At 45.5% G+C, this 13,216-nt stretch overlaps 1 pseudogene across 1 annotated transcript; it reads left to right on the top strand.

Moving 5' to 3' along the window:
* The first annotated feature begins 4,857 nt into the window (after positions 1 to 4,857).
* LOC309360581 (V-type proton ATPase subunit e 1 pseudogene) lies at positions 4,858 to 5,265 on the top strand (annotated as a pseudogene). Its single transcript has one exon. The product of its transcript is annotated as a V-type proton ATPase subunit e 1 pseudogene (transcript).
* Positions 5,266 to 13,216: the final 7,951 nt, after the last annotated feature.

The raw sequence follows: 13,216 nt of genomic DNA, 5'->3' as shown, positions 1-13,216 counted from the left end.
GGCAAGAGGGCCAGTGCTATTGCCTTCTCATGCTGTGGTCATTTCACTGTCCACTCTCAACTATGCAGAATGAAAAAGTAGGGTATGTTGGCCTATTCATTCCGGAGACATGAATGTAACAGTGATACAAGGACAAGCGTGAAACTGCCACAGCACAGGGCAGAAAGACAGGTAGCGTTAACCTGGTTACCTCAGCAATTGAACCTCCCAAAGGAACATAATAATACTCTCCTAAGCCCTTCCCTACAGCCTCTTTATTGAGGAGTGCAAATTCATATTGGCATTTTCATTTGCCGCTGTCTGAGGGATCAGTAAGCCATTTTTGGGCTGCTTTATTAAAAAAACCAACCTGCTCCCTGAGTGATTCGGGTAATCAAAACAAAATTAAATGGCAGTATTTGCAGTATTGTTGACTTTTCCCCGGACTAGTCAAACCCTGACTAGTTGACTAGATATTTCAGAAATGGTAAGTTTTAAAAAAGCCGAAAGTATTGTTGTGAATTTGGGGGGTGGTCAGTCTGTATGATGCCTGGTATAGGTAAAGGGACCCCTGACCATTATGTCCAGTTGTGACCGACTCTGGGGTTGCGCGCTCATCTCACTTTATTGGCCGAGGGAGCTGGCATACAGCTTCCGGGTCATGTGGCCAGCATGACTAAGCCGCTTCTGGCGAACCAGAGCAGCGCACAGAAACGCCATTTACCTTCCCGCTGGAGCGGTACCTATTATCTACTTGCACTTTGATGTACTTTTGAACTGCTAGGTTGGCAGGAGCAGGGACCGAGCAACGGGAGCTCACCCTGTTGCGGGGATTCAAACTGCCGACCTTCTGATTGGCAAGTCCTAGGCTCTGTGGTTTAACCCACAGCGCCACCGGCGTCCCTATTATTATATAGGATGTCCCTATTTTCATCAAATAAATGTTGGAGGGTATGGACTTTGGCCCTGAGGGTTCTGACTTCCTTTCTTTTAAAATGTTACAAGCCGCTCAGGTAAGCAACTGGAACCTGCAGTTCTGTTGCCTCTTAAAGACTCTTCCCTCCCTATGAACAGAGGGCATACCAGAGTAGAAAGCAAATTATTATCTAGCTTCCTGATGTTATCGCAGAGCAGCCTGGTAGTGCCTTGACTCAGACCACCAACCAAGTTAATGCAGACCAAGGGTTGAAGCTGGGACTTCCTGGATGACTGCTAAGTTTATGCTACTGTAGCTCTCATTATGGCCTAATCAATCTTTTTTACATGTGGCTGGTAAAATCTATTAGAGCAATCAATATCTATTAGGGAAGCAAAAAGTCTAGCCTGAAATCAATAACATTTTTTGCTGAGGAACTGGCTGGTTTTAGATGTTCCACTACTGGTAATTGCTTTGTGCTCTTTTCACATTTAGGTCACTGGTAGTTTGCTAGTATTCACATAAACATGGAATTTGCTTTTTCTCTTTTTTTAAAGTAAAGGTAAAAGGCCCCATTACCTCCAGGAGCTTAGGGCCTCATCAAACCTAAATCCAGCCCTGATTGCAGTAATCCAGCTTCGTTGGTGTGAAGTGTCCGTGATACACCATCTTCAGAATTAGCTCCTTCATGGCAGCCAAAATGGCTTTCAGGAGGGGCTTCCTCCATAATGCCTCCCATTCTCCATTAGTTACGTCTTTTACTCAAGTCAGGTCTGGACAGTGCTGCTTGCAGATTCCTTCCTTTTAATTTTCTTTTACAGAAACAACATAGTGACTGAATTCAAGAAGTTCAGGTTATTTTGTCACCTCTTTAAGGGCTTATTTCCCAATAGGTTAAATGAATAATAATAATAATAATGCCTCACAATACGAACTTTGGACCACCCACTCAAAGCTATTATGGGAAGAGAAGGTACTCCATAAAGTTAACAGTGGACTCATGGCATTCACTGTCAAAATATATATTCATTTATTTATTGAACTTGTCTCCTGCCCATCCTCCTAAAGTCATCCAGAGTGATAAAACAAATTTTTAAAAAATTAAAAATATCTTCCATATTGTTATTTATTCATTTAGATGTGGTGAGTGGCAGATTAGTAGACAAATTTATGGAGCTGAGGCTTAACAGCAGCTACTAACCACCCTGGCTAAATTGAACCTCCATGTTCAGATCCAAAATACCTCTGAAAAGCAGATGTTGAAGCCAGAAAAGGAGGCCTGTCGCATTCATCTGACTGGACAGTCTCCCGTGGCTAGAATTTGTTTGGTATTCCCCGCTCTGTTGTTTGGTATTCCCCCACTTCCCTGAATATCTTTGGTAATCCCATCTTTTTTATTTGGCATTCCCTACTTCTCTGGTTGATAAATTCTAAGCTAGCCAGAGGAGTCATCTTCTAGTCCTTGTGAGAAAAGGGTAACACAGAGCATTTTTTGCAATACAGTGGTACCTCAGGTTACATACGCTTCAGTTACAGACTCCACTAACCCAGAAATAGTATCTTGGGTTAAGAACTTTGCTTCAGAATGAGAACAGAAATCGTGCTGCGGCGGTGCGGCAACAGCAGGAGGCCCCATTAGCTAAAGTGGTGCTTCAGGTTAAGAACAGTTTCAGGTTAAGAACGGACCTCCGGAACGAATTAAGTACTCAACCCAAGGTACCACTGTATCAATTTTGGGGCTAGGGAGCAATTTTGTACTCATCTAGGTCCCAAACCTCAACACTCAGGGCCAGCGGTGTAGCGTCGGTGCCTAGTGGGGCAGCCCAGCTGGCTGACACGGCCCTTGGCGGGTGGAGAGGAACACCGGGCCGGGCCATGCTGGGGTCACCTGTTTGGGGGTGCTTGGTTCGCACCCCTCAAAAATTGTGCACCTAGGAGCAGAGCACCCTGGCACAGCAAAGCTTAGTCACAGATACAAAGCAAAAGCTGAGAAAGCCACCCTTCTCACTTCTGTTCACCCGGGGAATACTTTTAATTGACTGAGGTGAACCAGGGAACTGTACTATTTTCCTCAGTTTCTGTATCCATCTCTCTCTCACGAGCCGCGCCAAATTTCTATCCACTTTAACGTATACTTTGTTGAGGTTTAAATGATGACTCAGGCAACAATGCTCCTTAAAACCCCATCTCCGTGCAGGCCTTTCCTACTTTATATGCAACGTTATCTCCTTTTTGTTAAGAAAGTGACTGGAGGCGTAATTAAGAATAATGATGCCTTTGTTCACCAGTAATTGGTTCATACGCACATTTAGTAAGATATTAGCGAGATTCTATAGTGTTGGGGAAGAACATTATGTTTCTGCAGCGCATAAGCATTATCTGGGAAGTGGGTCACTTTGTCTAACATTGTTCCTCCTGCATTCTGATTTTCCTTATTGATTCCCTCTCTTCCTTAAGCGTACAAACGCCGTCTTACAAGTCCAAGGCCTTCGGCTAGTACCCTGCTACCCAGTGTCAGAGGGGTGGCGACTCCCAGCTTGCTTGTCGGCAGCACTGGCAGGGGAAATAGGGACATTCTAGAACCAAATCGGGACGCGGGTGGCACTGTGGGTTAAACCACAGAGCCTAGGACTTGCCGATCAGAAGGTCGGCGGTTCGAATCCCCGCAACGGGGTGAGCTCCCGTTGCTCGGTCCCTGCTCCTGCCAACCTAGCAGTTCGAAAGCACACAGTGCAAGTAGATAAATAGGTACCACTCCAGCGGGAAGGTAAACGGCATTTCTGTGCGCTGCTCTGGTTCACCAGAAGCGGCTTAGTCATGCTGGCCACATGTCCCGGAAGCTGTACGCCGGCTCCCTCGGCCAATAAAGCGAGATGAGCACCACAATCCCAGAGTCGGTCACGACTGGACCTAATGGTCAGGAGTCCCTTTACCTTTAGAATCAAATCAGAAGCTAGGTGGCTTTTGACTGACTCTTAGAAATCAGGACACCTGGAGGGTATGCAGACCAGTTACATTAGTATTTCCAAGTGATCCCTGGTGGGACGTCTTTTTATATATATAATTTTTTATTAGTTTTTTAACATATCATTTTCAACAGTAATTAAACATACTTTTACATCTTATTCAAAATTTTTTTAACTTCCATCAATCCTGTCTGAAAAATTTCCAATCTAATCTCTTAGTATGCATTTCTTATCTTCCCTATTACATTTCAAACTCATAACCAATATCTCTATCTTTTTCTACTTTGTAACACTTCGTATATTTCCCCTTACAAAACTTCTTGTAGTCCTACTAGCGGAATTTGTTGATTACAGTTGCTCTTCAAATAATTCATATACTTCTTCCAATCTTCTGTAAATCTCTGGTCCTGCAGGTTTCGAATCCTTGCTGTCATTTTGTCCAATTCTGCATAGTCCATTAATTTCGTCTGCCATTCTTCTTTTGTCGAAATTTCTTCTTGCTTACCATTTCTGGGCTAACAATACTCTTGCCGCAATTGTTGCATATAAAAACAATTTAACATCTTGCCTAGTAATGTCGTGACCTATAATACCAAGTAAAAATGCTTCTGGTTTTCTAAAAAATGTATATTTCAACATCTTTTTCATCTCATTATATATCATTTCCCAGAAGTTCTTTACTTTTTTACATTCCCACCACATATGATAAAATGTTCCTTCTTTTTCTTTACATTTCCAACATTTATTATTTGCTTTATACATTTTAGCTAATTTCACTGGTGTAATATACCATCTATACATCATTTTCATCATATTCTCTTTCAAAGCATTACAGGCTGTAAATTTTATCCTTTCATTCCACAACCTTCCCTGGTGGAACGTCTTGCGGGTGGGGAAAAGGAATGTAATCAGGTCCTATCACAGGGTCATGCTAGTCATGCTATGCAGATATCACGTCATGCAGAAAAAGAACCAGGAGTAACCACTACCGAGCGAGCAAAAGCCTGGCCATGGCGTACGGCAGCCTTGCGGTGCCCATCACCGTCATGAGCGTGTTCTGGACGGTGGTCGTCGTCGTGGTGCTGTGGTTTGTGCCCAAGGGGCCTAACTTGGGCGTTATTAACACAGTGTTGGTGACATGTGCTGTCTGCTGCTACCTCTTCTGACTGATTGCAATCCTGGCTCAGCTGAACCCTCTCTTCGGACCACAGTTAAAAAGTGAAGTAATTACATATCTAAAGTACCACTGGCCTTAACCGATGTGCTTTTCTATTGCAGTTTGTGGACTGGGATATGAAGAGATTTTCTTTATGTAAAGCCCTGTTGATCCAGAAGCCTTCTAGCGTACTTTGAATCCGACCACATCTGCTCAATGCCTTACTGTTTGTTCTATTACAAGAAATGTTTGCCTACTCTTGTTGTTTTTTCACCTTTGAAAGTGCCTAATAGATACCTATATTTCTACTCAGTACAATGTTGTGCTTGAATTTCAAGTATTATAAATAATATTCCATCCCTCTTCTCTGCACTGACAGTGGCTAGATGGAATTGAGAAGTGCCTCTGAGCATTTATTTGCCTTACCAATTTTTATACTAGACTGTCTACTGATCCAGTTCACAAGCACAGTCTGAATGCTGTGTCTGATAACTTTAAGAAACAATTAAATACATTTCCTGCTTTCTTGCATTCCTACCTTCTTCTGTTCTGAAGCTTGCAGACAATGCAAAGAGAGACTCTCCACACCAGAATTTGATATCTCTACCTTTGGTTCTTTCTGAAATCCTACATTTGTTTCTGCTTTCTTTCTAGGTGACCATTCTCTCCTTAGCATGCTACCCTCTCAGGTGTTTTCCTTGTGTGCTGTAGATGTTCCCCCAAATCTTGGAAGAGCCAATTTGGAATGACATGTGCTGTAAATCTTAAGAGAACTGGAAGGATGTGTTTCCAACCTCTCCCCCACTTTCTTGCCACAAGTTGCCCAGCTTGACAATACCCAGCCTTAGGCACTCAAAGATCAAGGCAAACCTGACAACAAAGATTGACAGGAACTCAGTAGAAAGTCAGCAGGAGGGAATGTGGTGGGTGATCAACCCCTGAGTAACCTGTTTGGTATGAAGGCGCAGCAAAATGTGAGCCCAGCTTTGGTTATAACTTGGAGGACTTCCATGCCCCTGGGTACATGATTCAATGCCTGCTCATTGGCAGATCCATTTATAGACCAGAGCCACAGTAAGCAGAAATCTGTGCTGGCAACCACAGGAAATTGTAGAGAAGTTAGTAAAAAGGAGTAATAAGGTGTCAGGAGGTGAGCGTGTCAGAGGTTACGAGGTGCAAGTTTGGGTTCAAAACTGATTGCAAAGGATCGTCAAAAATATCCCCCATAATCTGCCCCATTTCATACCCTGTGGGTTCTAATGCAGGGCAGGGTCATCCATAGACTCTCACTTCCAAAATCCCTGACTGTTGACTACGCTGGCTGGGGTGAAGTCAACCGGGGTCCAACAATACAGTATATACAGATCTAAGAACATCTGTATCCCTACCCTATCTAATATAAAGGGGTTTACTGCTCTACAGTGTTTCAGCTCACTCGTTGTCTTGGCATGTGTTTGCTTTTTGAAAATGTGGTGGTTTCACTGACACGTCAATTTGAAGTGAAGCAAAGCAGGTCGGAGGAACTGATGCCTAACTCTATTGCGCTATGTCAGTAATTTAATCTGTGCTGGATCCAGGAATTAGAAGGGGACTGTCCTGGACTGGCTGGGTGCAAAGGAGTGATGGGAGGCAACAGCTGGGGAATCCCCAGCGGAAGAAGGCTCTGAGCCAGGGGATTGGTGGTGGGATGACAAGGAGTGGTCAGACAGAGAAGAGAGAGCAGTTTGAGAGGCAGAGGTGTCGGAAGCTGAAGAGGTGACAAGGTTTAGTGAGCAGGAAGAGGCTGTGGCAGAAAGCAGTCAAGAATTGGAGGCAGAAGTGGAGGGGGCCAAGAGACAGAGATGAGGCAGGCTTTGGAAGAATCCAGGCAGTCTGCCCCCCTCCTGCTGTGAGCAGCTCCCCTCCCGCTTGGTATTCCCAGAATACGCAGAGAAATGAAGAGGGAGGAGCAATGAGAGACAAGACGATGGAGCCTTAGGCTGCTGAGGAACGAACCAGGAGAGGAGCCTAAGAGTGCAGAGAGAAGGCAAAGGACCTTCAGTCCTTGCAACTGCCTCATTGAGGCAAGACCTACTGGGAAGGGTTGCTGTGACCACAAGGCTGAGCTTTGTTTGTTTCTTTGAATAAAGAGTTAACTTCACATCAGATGGTTTATTGTGTTATTGCCGACTTATGCCTAACTCCATCTCTTGATAGGGGCCTGCCCCCCAACTCAGTATTTAAGAACAGGACTTTTGAGCTTTCTTCATCTCCTCCTTCCTCCCTGCCCCTATGAAATACCTTCCCCCATTCCAAATAAGGCAACTACTACTTTACCACGATGGGGGGGGGGGAGGTAACCCAAATGTTTATGAACCACCTCCCCTCCCTGCAACCAAGTGTTTCCATAGATTCTAATGACACAACCCAATTCCAGCAAAAGTTACTCAGGACAAAGCCCTATGGATAACAGGGAAAGAAGGATTAATCATAACTAAGTTGAAGTCTCCTTGAATCTTGTTTTGTTGTACCCAGTCCCTGTCAGCTCTAGATAAAAAATGAGGAGCCTGTGGGTCTTCAGATGTTACCAGACTACAACTTCCACCATCCCTGACCATTGAGCCTGCTTGCTGCGGTGGATGGGTGCTGGAGAATCACAGAATCATAGAGTTGGAAGACACCCAGAGGGTCGTCTAGTCCAGCTCTCTGTAATACAGGAATCAACAGCTAAAGAATCCATGGAGTTTTATCTCTCAAGCAATATAAAGATAACAGCAAACCCTTCCCATAGCCAGGCGATTTGTAGGGTTCCTTCTATATGGAAGAAAGAAACCACAGCTTGTCAGTATGGCCCCTGGGACCACACAGGCGTGTCAGATCCCATCAGCTCAGCAGTGTCGGGCCTGGGTGGAAGCTGAATAAGATTTCCAAAGCAAATCCACACAGCGCAGGAAGGAGTAAAATTAAGGCAAATCTCCAGAGATCTGTTTTAATGAGGATGAGCAATGTTTGCTGGAAGCCCATTGACTCAGCATAATTAAGGTGAAAGGAAGCGTCATTGTCACTCATGTTAAAATACTGTAGTGATATTTGCTCCGACGCTGCTAAAACTCTTCTGCGATTTCAAAATCCTGACTAAAATTTCCTAGAATTTGTAATAACTATCCTGATTGGATGGTTTGGGCTCTTTTCCTTAAACCAACGTCCAAGTTGGCTCGAAGGTTTTTTGTTGTTGTTTTTTTGCAAAGTGTAGAATAATCTGCAGACCCAACTATTGTGCATGCAAAACTAGAAAAATATTGTTGCATGCCACCCCAATCTCTGAGGGGTGCAAGATTCCTGGGGTTCCAGGCACTTACCCAGTGTTTGGTGTTTCCTTTTGGGAAGGAGCAACAGCGGAGACTGTGGTGTCTTTATGATATATGGTTTATTTACACATATACATAGCCTGAGCCTAAGATGGAGGGGCTCACAGCATTAACACACGAAAAGGTCTTGCTTCTTGCATAGTCATAGCCTTGGCATCAAGCATGGGCCTGACTCTGCTTCTCTTCTGCTGCCTGCCCCCCTGTGCTCAGCCTCACCTCACACTGCCCTGGCTTTTGTATTTCTAACCACCAGTCAGGCAATGGTGTGCGGTCAGTGAACTAGGGGGCTAGGCTAGTCCCCTAATTGTTCCTGGTACATTAGAGTATTAAAGTATTAAAACTTGGTGTCTCCTTCCCAAAGCCCAGGATGCTTCTACCCAGCTGAGGGAGGAGGTGCGGTGCTCCAATGGGTCCAGGAGCCCTCCCGCCACCTTCCCAAAGCCCAGCTGGCTTTGGGAAGGACGAAGGAGGGCTTCAGCATCCTGTCATAGGCTTGGAGCCCCCTTCTGAAAGTCTGGGAAGCATCTGCCCAGCTTAGGGAGGGACATGTGATACTCACAAATGTGATGTCAGGACGTTTTGACATCACACACACGTGTCTCCCCCCTGAAAAAAACTATCAGCCTCACAGCTAGTGCTTCTGGTGCTAACTATTCCCCCATGAAAAATTTCACGCTACACCACTGTAGTCAGGTGAGGAGGGGCCAGGAAGGCCCCTTCATTAGCCTTCTGGCACAGAGCTTTTGTTGTTGTTGTTGTTGTTATAGAACGTTTGGTGGTCAGGTGGCAACTACAGCCATTCTCTCACAAAGAAACTTGCCCGACTAGTTCAACAATGGAATCCTCCATTCAATTTTAGCCTTTGCTGAATCTAGGATTCCAGAAATTAGAAGGGACTCAGGCATCAGGGGACGCGGGTGGTGCTGTGGGGTTAAATCACTGAGCCTAGGACTTGAAAGCACATCAAAGTGCAAGTAGATAAATAGGTACCGCTCTGGCAGGAAGGAAAACAGTGTTTCCGTGCGCTGCTCTGGTTCGCCAGAAGCGGCTTAGTCATGCTGGCTACATGACCCGGAAGCTGTACGCCGACTCCCTCGGCCAATAAAGCAAGATGAGTGCCGCAACCCTAGAGTCCGTCATGACTGGACCTAATGGTCAGGGGTCCCTTTAACTTTACAACAACAACAACAACAACAACAACAACAACAATAATAATAATATAATGCTTTTATTATTTATACCCCACGCACCTGAGTGTGTTGCCTACGTAGTAGGTCAGGATCAGGACATTAATCCCTAACTCCCCAACAAATCTATCTGTTCTTGCACCTGAACCGTACGTATTACCACCAAAACAGACACATTCTAATCAAAATACTTAAGTGTCATATTGTTATACCCTTTAGTTGCTGCTTAACCAAACTGAAGCTGGCCAGAAAGCCTGGATCTTTTTAAAAAAGTGATGTGATCCTTTACCAAAACATAGACCGCCCCAAGCAAAATGACATTTAAGAGTTTGCTAAGAAATGCTGTCCTTTATACTACAGGGCTCCTAGGGGGAAATGCAAATTTGTTCCTACATTTTGAAAAGTTCCTCCTTCCCGATCGGTTTGAGAGATTTACTTCTACAATGTATGTATGCAGCTCTAAGGCTGAGCTCCACTGGGCCTGCAGAGAAACAGATTCGAGGAAAGCTGTGACAGTTGCCTAGCTACTGTTTTTATCAACATCAGATAGAAAAATATGAGCTGTAGGCTGGAATACTCAATGTAGGCAGAATATTATTTTCTGCTCCCCAATCCCTGCAATGGATGAGCAACTTGGAAGAGTCTGTTTCTTGTGATATAAAAAAAAAACCAGCACAGTATATCTTTTTATTTTGCAGAATGCGCAAGTTGAGTAGATGGAAAACAAACATGCCCAGAGGCAGCACTTGTCCCAAAACAACATCACTCAAGTAACACTCAGTATCCACATAGTTTGTCTTTATAATGGGATGGCTGAACCATGGGGAAGTAACTTCTATGCCACAGCAGTAAATGTATGAATTGGTCTTTACCTTCAGTTTCCACTGTTTTAATTCTTTTCAAAAGGGATATTGAAAGGCTTTAATATTGGATCCAAATAGATTTCAGGCTAAGGTACTCTTGTTCAGGATATAGAGAACTAATCAGTTTCTCCACATTCTGTGTTTTTGTTGTTTTTACATTAAAGGGACCCCTGACCATTAGGTCCAGTCGTGGCCGACTCTGGGGTTGTGGCGCTCATCTTGCTTTATTGGCCGAGGGAGCCGGTATACAGCTTTCGGGTCATGTGGCCAGCATGATTAAGCCGCTTACCAGAGCAGCGCACGGAAACGGCGTTTACCTGCCAGAGAGGTACCTAGTTATCTACTTGCACTTTGACGTGCTTTTGAACTGCTAGGTTGGCAGGAGCAGGGACCGAGCAATGGGAGCTCACCCCGTTGTGGGGATTCGAACTGCCAACCTTCTGATCAGCAAGCCCTAGGCTCTGTGGTTTAACCTACAGCGCCACCCGCAACCCTGTTTTTACATTACCGCTTCACTTTTTCTCCAAGGAGAAGAAGAAGAAAAAGAAGAAGAGGAGGAGGAGGAGTTTGGATTTGATATCCCGCTTTATCACTACCCGAAGGAGTCTCAAAGTGGCTAACATTCTCCTTTCCCTTCCTCCCCCACAACAAACACTCTGTGAGGTGAGTGGGGATGAGAGACTTCAGAGAAGTGTGACTGGCCCAAGGTCACCCAGCAGCTGCATGTACAGGAGCGGAGATGCAAACCCGGTTCACCAGATTATGAGACTACCACTCTTAACCACTACACCACACTGGTTCTCCCAGAGCTCAAGATCTGGACTTCCTGGAAGCATCTCCATTTAGACAGGTGTGTAGGCAGAGGAGAAATGGATTCTTTTTATGTCTGTTCACAAGCCTTTCAGTGCTCTCAGAGAAACTCTTGGGTAACAGCCGCCTATGGTAACATTTGTGTGGCTGAATCCAATGGGGACAGGGCCAGCCTTGCTGTATAGCACAGAGAAGCGACTTGCTTTCTTCAAATGACATCACGGTTGAGGTGGTGAGTCTACGGCCATACTACCCTGAACATGTCTGATCTTGTCTGATCTCGGAAGCTAAGCAGGGTCAGGCCTGGTTAGTACTTGGATGGGAGACCACAGTTGAGGTGGGAGAATGGGATAGACGAAGTCAGGAATCATGCCTGAAATGGCATAGCACAGGAGGGAGGAGCCTCAAATCTGGATCCTAAATGTGGCCCTCCACACCTTTCAATCTGGCCCTTAGGACTATCTCCTGAATGTGAGGCTTGCAGATGTAGACGTTCTGCATCAGTGCCAATCTTATGGGATACATATAATGTTAGGCGTTAAAAGGGACTCTCTCTCTTCCCCACCTCCAGTTTACTTATGTCATGGTTACCATAGCAGCTGCCTATGAGTCATCTTACCTCAAAAGGGCACAACAGAGGAAGTTAGGCCTTAACTCTTTGTAAACTATTAGAGGGTCTTCGCTATATAGAGGTACTTCCCCCCTCTGGCCTTCCAAACGCAGCAAGGGGTTGTCCTCATTTCTCTATCAGGTTACGGCATACGAATGCCCCAGATCTCAACTTATTATTTTGGGCAAGATTGGCTTTATTGCAGGATGAGCTTGCCAAGACATCCCGCTTAGCTAGGGGATCTCCTCGCTGAGGTTCATTGTTAAGCTTTCTGGATCCACTTCAGACACATGGCTGTAAACAGGGAAATCGCTGCGGCCAAACAGGTGCAAGTAGCATGTTGACTTGTCGATAAGCGGCCACGGCAAAATTAGTCAGCATTTCCAAATGCCATAGGCCCAAAGGAACAGGAGGCTTATTCACACCGTAGATGACATGGGAGAGAAACATCAGGCAATGTTTGCTTAAGTCCTCTTTCTGGTAGGGTGGGAGCGGAAGAGAACTGGGATCAGCAGCAAGGAGCAAGAAGGAGAGAGCCGGGAGAGGCTGTTGCAGGTCAGAATAAAACTCTGCAGGACCTGGGAGAGCTCCGAAGGTCAACCGCCGACTAGGACTGTGTACATAACATACCGTATTTTTCACTCCATAAGACGCACCTGACCATAAGATGCACCTAGTTTTTAGAGGGGGGGAATGCAAGAAAAAATATATTCTTTCAAGGGAGCGCTGAACAGAGCCTGTATGCATCCCGGGCTCTGCTCAGCGCTCCCTTTCACAAGCCGCGTGGAGCATGTGTGTGGCGCTTGCAGGCTTTTCCAGGAGGTGGGGGAAGGGACAGAGGGGCTAAGCTAGAAGCTAGAACAGCAAGAGGGAGTGCTGTGAGGAGATGCCTCTTGCTATTCTGGCTTCTGGGATAGCCGCACGAAGCCTCCTCAGGGCAGCGGGATGAAGGCTCCCCGTGCCCTGAAGAGGCTTCGCGCGGCGAAGCCAGAACAGCAAGAGAGGGCGCTGCGTAGCGATCCCTCTCGCCATTCTGGCTTCTGGGACAGCCACACAACCTGCATTCGCTACATAAGACGCACACACATTTCCCCTTACTTTTTAGGAGGGAAAAAGTGTGTCTTATAGAGTGAAAAATACGGTACATTTAATGCACATTTAAAGCACAAGACTCCCCCCTCGAAAGGTCATGGGCACTGTAGTTTATTAAGGGCGTTTTGGAATTGTAGTTTTGAAAGGGGTAAACTACAGCTCCCAGGTTGATTGGGTTGTGGGTGAATGTGCTTTAAACGTATGGCATATACCGTACACAGCGAAAGTGCAAAGGTCAGCCGTATCCTTATTTTCTCAAGCAAAGACTAGTGACTGTTCTGCCCCTCAAG

The sequence above is a fragment of the Podarcis melisellensis genome (assembly GCF_964234715.1).
Source record: "Podarcis melisellensis genome assembly, chromosome: 17".
Taxonomy (NCBI): Eukaryota; Metazoa; Chordata; class Lepidosauria; order Squamata; family Lacertidae; genus Podarcis; species Podarcis melisellensis.
The sequence above is the reverse complement of the archived record's forward strand: the minus strand, read 5'-3'. Positions and strand labels throughout refer to the sequence as shown.